The following is a 10001-nucleotide window of genomic DNA, read 5'->3' as shown; positions in this document are numbered from 1 at the left end:
GAAGGATCGTGGAGTTATAAAGAAGAAGATCAAGGTTGATGAATGGTCGGATCGTGATTCGGTATCTTTGAGGGCATTGGAGTTTTACCGAGATGGGGGAAGCTCCACTCGGTCCGCCACGTGATTCGCATAGCATGGGTTCTTGAGTGAAAACTCAAGTGTAGAGTTTGTAGATATTTTCCTTTATTTTAATTTTTATTTTCTTTGTTTCATTGCGTTGTCGGGTCGTTCCAAGGAATCATCACCATCATGGAGAGAGGAATTTACGAGAATTCAGGAGGTGCCAGGTAAGTTTTATATGTTGAAATAACATAAAATAAGCATAGGAAAGAGTTGGTAATTTCTAAAATTTTTTCTAAGGCAAAAAGAGGCACAAAACACTCAAAACTTTCTGTTAAAACACCCCGTCGCGCGCGCGAAGGGGATAATTTTTGGCCTTGGCGCACGCGAAGCAACAACGAACAAAAAAAAAATTCTTCCAGCTCTGCCTAGGCGGCCCGCGACCGCAAGAGGGCTTGCCCTCCTCGCGGCGCGGCGCCCCTCTGCCAGCAAAATCCTAAATTTTTTATGTTTCCATTATTTCATAATTTTTCACCAATTCCTTGTTTTATCATTCGGGTGTGATTCCTTGTGTTTAGTTTTAATTCTTGAGTCATGTTTTCGGGTCTAGTCGTTCGAGTCTTGTATTATTAATCGAGTCGCTAACGTAGTTTTTTGTAGTTCGATTTTGTTTAATGTTTTTAAGTTTTGCGAGTTTGAATACTGAATGAGCTAGAGAGGTGATCCCCAAGAAAGAATTTAATGAAAAAGACAAGTTTGGGGATGGAGCAGCCAAACCATATACTTTTATTTATTTATTTGCTGCTAATTATTCATGTTTTATTTGTTGGGTTGGTAAAATACTTTGATTGCATAATATCTATCATTTTGATAAGATACTTTATTAGATATGTTTGTTTTGTTTTGCCGCTTACGTTCGTGAAAGGAGTTACCATTTGCTGAGCATGTTCGTAGTTGGATGGCATTCATGGAAGAAGACTCTAGTATCATGTTTCATGCGCATATTACCAGCTAAGTCTTTTCCATTATCTAGCATATTAATTTTTTTATTTTTTTATAATTTTTTTTAGAGTTGTTAGTTTTTGTAGTCCGACTTTATTTTTAATTTTATTTTTATTTTGAGTCGTCCTTATCCTTGCATTGAGGACAATGCAAAATTTAAGTGTGGGGATTGGATATTTGAGTCGTAGTTTAAATCGAGTTTAAATTTAAAAAATAATAAAAAAATAGAAAAATAATTGAAAAATGTTTTAAATATGTCCCTTGAATATAGTTTTTTTGCGTTAAAGTGGGAGATGATGATTTTTATTGGAAATCAGTTTTTCAAACTACTAATAATATGAGATAAAAGAAAACGCACTTAATTTGGGATGTGTCGGTAGGCTCAGCCTTGAAAATGAAAGGGCAATTCGATAAAATGGTTAAATCGGAAATCTCTTGTGGGTAAAGCGTTTTGTCCGTGGAAGATAAGTAATGAAAGGTCGAGCCATACTCAAGCCTCAAATTTTGGTATGAAAAAGTGAAAATATCATAAATTTTAAAAATCTGAATCCGTTATCATATGATGCTTGGGTAGGTTTAACATTAGAGTATGCCGTGTAGCCTGTGATATAAATCTTAAAATGCTAGTTTAGTGTTATACACCTCATTGGCGTATGGTTTTATAACCTTAAATCCTGTATTGATGGGATGCTTCGGGTCCGGAGACCATGGTTCTGTATGCAATTTATTCATCTGGATATTCACAATTCCTAAGTGGGATTGTGAATATTTAAAATTAAGCCAAAAAGAGCAAACCCTTATAAGTCTATAAACATGATCACAAGAGTACAAAAGTACAAATTCACTACGGACTTGATCATCCACGCTGTTAGCCATGTGGGGTCCCCTTGCTCGCGTCTCATTACCATTAAGAAACGGACCACAAGGGACACGCTACATGTAAGCCCCATAGATGAAATTTTGCATACTCACCTATGGTGAAGGGTTCGAGGTGTTGCTTGATAACGGGGGTTGTCATGTTATGGGGAACACTAGCTATAAAATAATTGAACCTTAATCGTATCTAATGGATGCTTGGTAGACTTTGATGCTTAAGCTTAGGTGGATAAACAATACCCTTGATCGTCTTAACTATTCATGAAAAAAATAGAGCAACAAAAGTTTTAAATCTGCTAATTTTGAGGTTTAAGTCAAGTTGGGGTGGTCTGGTTCGGTAAAAGCTGAAAATAAGCGGGTCTTAATTGTGTAAACCACTGAGTAAAAAATTGTTGGATCATATTTGTCCCGGTAAAGATTAAGGCATGAGTTTAAGTGGACAATAATATCAGTGATCGCGGTTTTTGCGTTTTTCTAAGCTTTAAAAATTAACCTATATGTTTGTTAGACTGTAATTTTCTGATTCTAATCCAACTACATTAGACTTTTTCGGGGACGAAAAAAGAATAAGTGTGGGGATATTTGATATAATGCTAAATATTTATGTTTTCCTTGTTCATTTTAATTAATATTTTAATAGTTTTTGTTCGTTTTTAGTCGAGATTTGTATACTACTAACGTTTCTATGTTTCGTAGGTTCCGGGAATTGATCGTGATTAAAAAGTGCGAAAAACGAGCTAAAACGAGCCGAAACGGAGATCCGGAACACGTCAGGAAGAACCGGAACAAAGAACCGGTCAGAACGGGCCGGTCTGACCGGCCCCCTTGAAGAAGCACGCCGCGCCGCTCCTAGGGGAAAAGCAAAAAGCCCTTAGCGCGGCGCCTAGGCACTACTGATGGGTTTTTAATTCGTTTTTGGTTATTGTCGGGCCTTGTTTTCGCTATTTAAACACCTTTAACTTAAACCTGAAATAACCTGAAAAACCCTTGGCCGATTTTGGAGAGTTCTTGGAGCATCTTTCGCGTTTGTTGGTGATTTTGAAGGCGAGAGAACATCCGGTGAAGAGCTACACGTTCACGTTCGAGTTTACGAGTTTTATCATCTTCGTTTCCCCGTTTCTTATACTTTCACCATGTTTTCGTTACTATTTGTTTTGTTTGATTTAGATTTTAATATGCTAGGCTAAACTTTATAGACTGCCTAGGTCGTGATGAAACTTAGTTCGTTTTGATTTTATTTGGATTTTCGCTTCGTTATGGATTTTATGCTCTAGTTAAACTGTTAAGTTTGATTTAATTAATGCGTATGATTACTTGGTTTTGTTTACTTGAATTTATTGTTTCACATTTCCCTTGTTGATTGTTTCATAGGATAGGGTTTTGTTAGGTCATTTACTGTGTGTTCTTGACTAGTTTATGATTGATATCGATTAAGATCATAGAAACAATAAAATCAATTAAACTAATAAAAGTGAGCTGCTAGTCTAAAAAGCTGTAAGGTGATAGGCTATTAATAGATCTTTGCTTATCGGGATTACTAGATTTAGTTCTTCGTATGGAGTCCGTCTAGGTTTGATTATCAGCTTAGTCTATTAAGTTAATTGAATCTGCTTGGCTATCTTTGAATTCCACGTTCAAAGGTAGGTTTTCGTTATAAAAGATACTTAGACATAAGCAATTAAATAACCGTAAGGAAGTTTAATATAAAACTGGTGAGTCTTAAAACTTGTTAGAAATCCATAGGCGTCTACTTGAAGTTCATGGGTCCTGTTCGGGTTTTTCGTCAAGGGTCTATCTTTTGATCCCGGTTCCATAACTTGTGTCTTTCCATTTAAATTAATAACCGTAACTTTGGGGATTCCGGCCTGGGTAGTTATTTTAATTATCTGAATCAATCCAAGTATTCTAAATTGTTTAGTAGTTAAAACTAATTACAGTTTAAGTTTTATTAGTTAATTAATAAGTAATGATTATGTTTTATTATTATTATCTTAATTAGGGTTAGGTTTAATTAGTTTATTATTAGTTTAATAGTTAAGTAATCATTAGTTAATTATTATTAGAGTTTTAATAATTAGTTTAATCCCCCTCAAATATTATTAATAAATAGTCGTGTCTTGTAGTTGAGTCTAATTTGCTAGTTTCGTAATTTAAAGAGTCTCGTGGGTTCGATATCCGGACTTACTTAGCGGTACTAGAGTCGACCGGTTCACTTGCCGGTTAGTAGTTTAAGTTAAGTTTAAGGGTAGAGTATTACTTAGTGTCTAGATTAGTTTATTTTTAGTTAATAATTATTTGACTACTTCAAGCACATCAGTCGCCGCAGACCATCTCTCACGCTTAGAATGCCCAGCTTCAGAAGAACATCATGAGGAAAGCATCAATGATATGCCCAGCTTCAGAAGAACATCTCCACATGAAGTTCTCATGTATATCCAAGCTGTCATAGAGGAGAAAGACGAAAGTCCCTGGTATGCCGACTTCGCAAACTACCTAGCTTGTAGAATCCTAAGAAAAGGACTTACTCATCAACAGCAGAAGAAATTCTTCTCCGACCTCAAGTTTTACTTCTGGGAAGATCCATACTTATTTAGGATAGGCGATGATCAAGTTATTCGTAGGTGCGTCTCAGGAAAGGAGGTTTTAGAGATCCTCAAACACTGCCATGAAGGACCAACTGGTGGACACCATGGTACCGCCACTACGGTCAGAAAAAGTGTTTAATGCAGGATTTTTCTGGCCCACCATATACAAAGTACGCATACTTTGATCCAAGCATGCGATGCTTGTCAAAGAGCTGGGAACATCTCATCCAAGAATGAGATGGCTCAAAAGGGCATTCAAATTTGTGAGATGTTTGATGTATGGGGAATAGATTTCATGGGCCCATTTCCTAACTCATTCGGAAATAAATACATCCTTGTAGCAGTCAATTACGTATCTAAATGGGTAGAGGCACAAGGTCTTCCCACTAACGACGATCGAGTAGTTGTAAGATTTCTGAAAAGATTATTTTCACGATTCGGCACTCCCAAGGCCCTTATCAGCGACAGAGGTACCCACTTCTGTAACGCTCTAATGAACAAAGTCTTAGCACGATATGGGGTTCACCACCGACTGGCAACACCATATCACCCTCAGACTAGTGGGCAAGTGGAAGTCTCAAATCGAGGAATTAAAAGGATTTTAGAAAGAACCATAGGAATAAATCGCAAAAATTGGACAGAAAAGTTAAATGATGCTTTGTGGGCCCTCAGGACGGCTTACAAAACCTCCATAGGAACATCACCATTCAACTTTGTTTATGGTAAGACATGTCATCTACCCGTAGAACTAAAACACAAAGTGTATTGGGCTCTGAGAGCAGTGAATTTTGATCTAATGTCCGCCAGTAAAAACCAAGAAGATCAAATTCACCAGCTCGAAGAACTAAGAGCACTGGCATATGAAAATTCCTGGTCTTACAAAGAAAAGACTAAACGTTTACACGACGCCCATTTAAAAGGAAACAATAAATTTCAAGTTGGCGACCGTGTACTGTTATATAACACACGTTTACGTCTTTTCCCAGGAAAGTTGAAATCTCGTTGGACAGGTCCACACATAGCTGAATCAGTTTTTGACTATTGGGCAGTCGAGATTTCAAATTCTGAAGGCTAGAAGTTCAAGGTTAATGGACATCGATTGAAACCATACATCGATGGACCATTCGAGACCATCTCGGAGGTACTAATCCTCCACCCAGATCAATGAACATTTTGGAAGTAGGGTCTGGCCAGACCCTGATTAAACTAGGCATTGAAATAAGGTTAAGAATATATAATAAATAAATAAAATAATAATAATAATAATAATAATTTTAAGTATTATTATGCTTGTTGGTCGTATGCAGTTTTTATATAGGTACACTACAAGAAAACGGACGAATAACAGGGGACGCTTTGTCAAAATTTCGTTGGACCTTAAGGAAGTTCCTTTCCATTTTACCCTCCATACTTTATATGAATCTTATTATTAATCTTTTTGTGAATCTTTTAACATTGAGGACAATGTGAGATTCAAGTGTGGGGAGGGGAATTACTTGACCAATTGCTTGCTCAACTAATTATAAGATTCTCTAATAACAAAATTTTTGTAGCAAACAAAGACTATTTTTGACAAAACCAAAAGAAAATCCAAGAGATTTTTTTGCAAATAACCGACTACAAATCTACTATAACCAAAAAAGTGAAAAAGTAAAAAGAAGTTTTGTAATAATGAGAACAAATTTATGCAAAATATGGCGTTTATACCCAATCCCTCCGTTACTGTGAGATAAACCTCATGCCGTATAAATATTTTTTCGGAAGCATTGAGTGAGTCATATGTTTCGTGTGATTTAGAACTTGTCGCAATTATTCATTTCAAGACCGCACAAAGCGTTGTATAAGGAAGAAGGTAATATTGTCACAACCCTCTCAAACCATTCCCCAAATTACAAGACCCAAAAACCTAAACCAAAACCTACCACATTATCCATCTCACCGGTAAAATACGACACTTGTCTTTTACCGGCAGACCCTAAAGAACTGGAAGTGCATTCGTTCGATTTCAATTTCCTTTGCTTCATACATTTAGCAAAACCTAGGTTTCCTCCAGAACTTAGGGAGAGAATTTTTCTCTTTAGCAATGAGGTGAGGAAAAAGTGGCACCAAGACGAACAAAGGCCACCATTTTGTGTAGTTTCCAAATGCGCAATGAAAAGAAGAGCAAAAGTGTAAGTCCCCGCGGGTCGTCGCTGATCGATACGAGATCCGCACAAGGTCTAGGAGTGCGGAATCCTCCTAGACTCGTTTATGGTGTGGAATACTAAGAACACGATTACACACAAACAAACACACGAATAAACACACGAATGGGATAAACACATCTGCAGATCTTTTATATAATAACCGAGACACTTACATACCAAACATGAAAACAAACGACGGCCGACCCGAGGTGAGCTCTACCTCGGGTCGTCCCACACGACTCTCCCTCTCGGTTTCTCTCTAGACAAATAAACTGAACACAAAAACTCTAACTTTTCTGGATACACAAACCTAAACAAGACACACACATATATATATATAAACTTCGCGGGCTTGGGCCTGTAGGCGAAGTTGTTACAACTTCGCCTATGGCGAAGTTGTTCTAACTTCGCCTATGGCAGAAGTTGTTACAACTTCGCCTATGGCGAAGTTGCTCTAACTTCGTACTTCCACAACACTGAACATAATTGCATAGCGACGGTCACAAAACATGCACCAACAAAAAGATACGAACGATGCTTAGGTTTTGGAAACTGGTCTCACGAAGGAAGATGTAGAAAAAAATCAAACTCAGTCTCAACATGAATATACCGAACTAATGAGGGTGGGGGCTATTAGGCTCAAAGCTGAACGATCCATTAGAGTTAGAAGTTATGTTCAGAGCAGGATTGAGAAAGAACTGATCCACATCCTCGACAAAACTGGTCTTGGCGATCTGACCTTAAAAGAGTCACTAGGTTTGTTTAAAAAAAAAAGTTTAGCAATCGGGAGAAAGGAGCTAACCGTTGAAGACATCTTAAGAACTCCCAAAAATCAGCAAAAGTTGTATTTAACATCATCATTAACCTAAGCCCTTGAACCACCACAAAATAACAAAATCCCTACTCACATAAAACCAACCCAATTACCTTCTGATCTATGCAACCCTTCACAAAGGTGGAGATTTGAACTTGTTACAAGCCTATTTATCACAGGTTACATTTTGACTAAGAGTGTTCACATACATAAATCACAGATATGATCAGATATAAAACCGAGTGTGAGTGAACATTGTGAGAACGTGACGTTTTGCATAAACAGAAACACATAAAAACAAATCACCTTTTTATATATCACTACATATATTCCTACGATTTAAGTTTGGCTATTTTGTTCCCATTTTCTTGGAACTCTTTTGGGATGTTTAAACTATATTCCTAACTTGCAGTTTTTAGAGAATATTTATAAGTAGCTTGCTTGAGGATAGGCAAGGTTCAAGTGTGGGGATGTTTGATGTATATAAAAATATACATCTTTTTAGTATCAAATAATCTCTAAAAACTGCAACTTCTATCGTATAATATTGTTAAAATAACTACTTATCATGTTAAAATGTATTTTCAGGTGAATCCAAGCCTCAAACGAAGAAACGAATGAAAAACCAAAGAAAACCCAAGAAAACAGGAAAACATGGGGTTGTGCTTCTGGAAGCACGGGGCCGTGCTTCTGAAAGCACGGGGCCGTGTTTACCTATCAGAAAAGACAAAAATCTACAAGAAAAGACAAAATAGCGGACAACTAGACACGGGGCCGTGTTTCAATAGACACGAGGCCGTGGTCACCTTCTAGAAAAAGACAAAATGAATTTGGCACATGTAATAATAAAACACGGGGGCGTGCCTACCTAAGAATGAGGTCGTGCTCACCTTTCAGAAATGACAAAAAGAATTAGCACATGTCACTAAAAAGCACGGGGCCGTGCCTCCGGAAGCACGGGGCCGTGGTGAGTCATCATGTACGATCTGACAACATGCAACTGGGACACGTAGACAGGAGGCCGTGCCCACTTAGCACGGGGCCGTGCTTCTCACTTCAGATTGCCTATAAATAGAGGCTCTTGTGCCATTTGAAGAGTGTGCCTTGAAAAGAGTTCTATCCGGTTTTCACATATAAAAACACACACTAACACTCACATTGAAGATCTAGTGAAGAGTTTGAAGGCTTGGAGGTCATCACCATAAACCATCATCATGAACCATCATTACCACCATTAAGAAGGAAGATTCATCTACAATTGGTTAGATTATTCCAAGTTTAATCATGTATTTGTTATCATCATTCATATTAATGTTCATCATCATGCTCATTATGAGCTAAACTCCTTTTACCATCTAAAATCTATGAAGAAGCTTTGTTTTACTTGATAATTAATCAAGACATGTGATGTAGTCTAGTAAAGTACATGGTTATATTACAAGTATATTTTGATGAGAAATGTTTCACCATCTTAAATCACTAATTCAAAGTTGGTGGTTGTCAATTCTATTGGCAATCGTTCATGATCGATTCATGTTCTTGAAATAGATAAATACTTTGATACATTATCGAAACATGGATCCATATATTGTACTTAGAAATGATGAGATATAAGTTATGATGTATTTCACTAAACCTTGGTAATCCGAAAATGGCTTTGCTTAGGATATCAAATTAGTTAAAGAAAGCATATGTTAACGGAATGTGTAATTATAACCTACATAAATCAACAAAGGGGAGGTTGTGTGATGAACTACAACCACCCAAAGTTGTTAGAATTGGTGTTTGAGAAATCGAAGTCAATCCTAATCTTTCTACTTTACGAAACTACTTGCCAACTTAAATTGACATCATTGAGATGGTATGACATTAGGAAAGGGTGGACTTTAAAATGCGCATGCTATCTCTTTAGTGCCAAAGATGCTCACTTAAGGTTTAAGGAGCTATCTATCATATATTTCTATGGCAAGTTTATCATATGTCTAAATATTAATTATCAATGTTAAAATGGAGTGGATTCTTGATCCTAGATGGTAACCTTCGCATAATTGAACAACTCGTTTAGAATTTCTTGTCTTGGTCACCTATTTATTATATATAAGTATTTACATTTTATAAAAAGTTCAAAATTAACCCCAAAATGATTAAAACCTCTGATTAAAGCAAAACAACGATTTATTATTAGAAACCTTTGTGTCCATGGATCGATACTTGGTTCTTACCAATACTATTCTAAATATACGATAAGTACACTTGCCTATTTTGTGTGTGTTTAGTCTTTGTAGAAATAACTTTATAAATTTAAAACACGATCTTGTGCAAAAGCAACTCACTCCATCCTTTTATATTTTACCAGCCGCACGCGCAACCACATAAGCCAGCAAACAATCAAACATGGGAAAATTGGGACCCAAGTGGGAAGGTCCCTATGTCATCAAAGAAGCTCATAGGGGCGGATTCTACAAGCTCAATGACATG

Source organism: Bidens hawaiensis, unplaced genomic scaffold (assembly GCF_021521415.1).
Source record: "Bidens hawaiensis isolate Kalapana, Puna unplaced genomic scaffold, B.hawaiensis_p1.1 tig00026380_1, whole genome shotgun sequence".
Classification (NCBI taxonomy): domain Eukaryota; kingdom Viridiplantae; phylum Streptophyta; class Magnoliopsida; order Asterales; family Asteraceae; genus Bidens; species Bidens hawaiensis.
The sequence above is the reverse complement of the archived record's forward strand: the minus strand, read 5'-3'. Positions refer to the sequence as shown.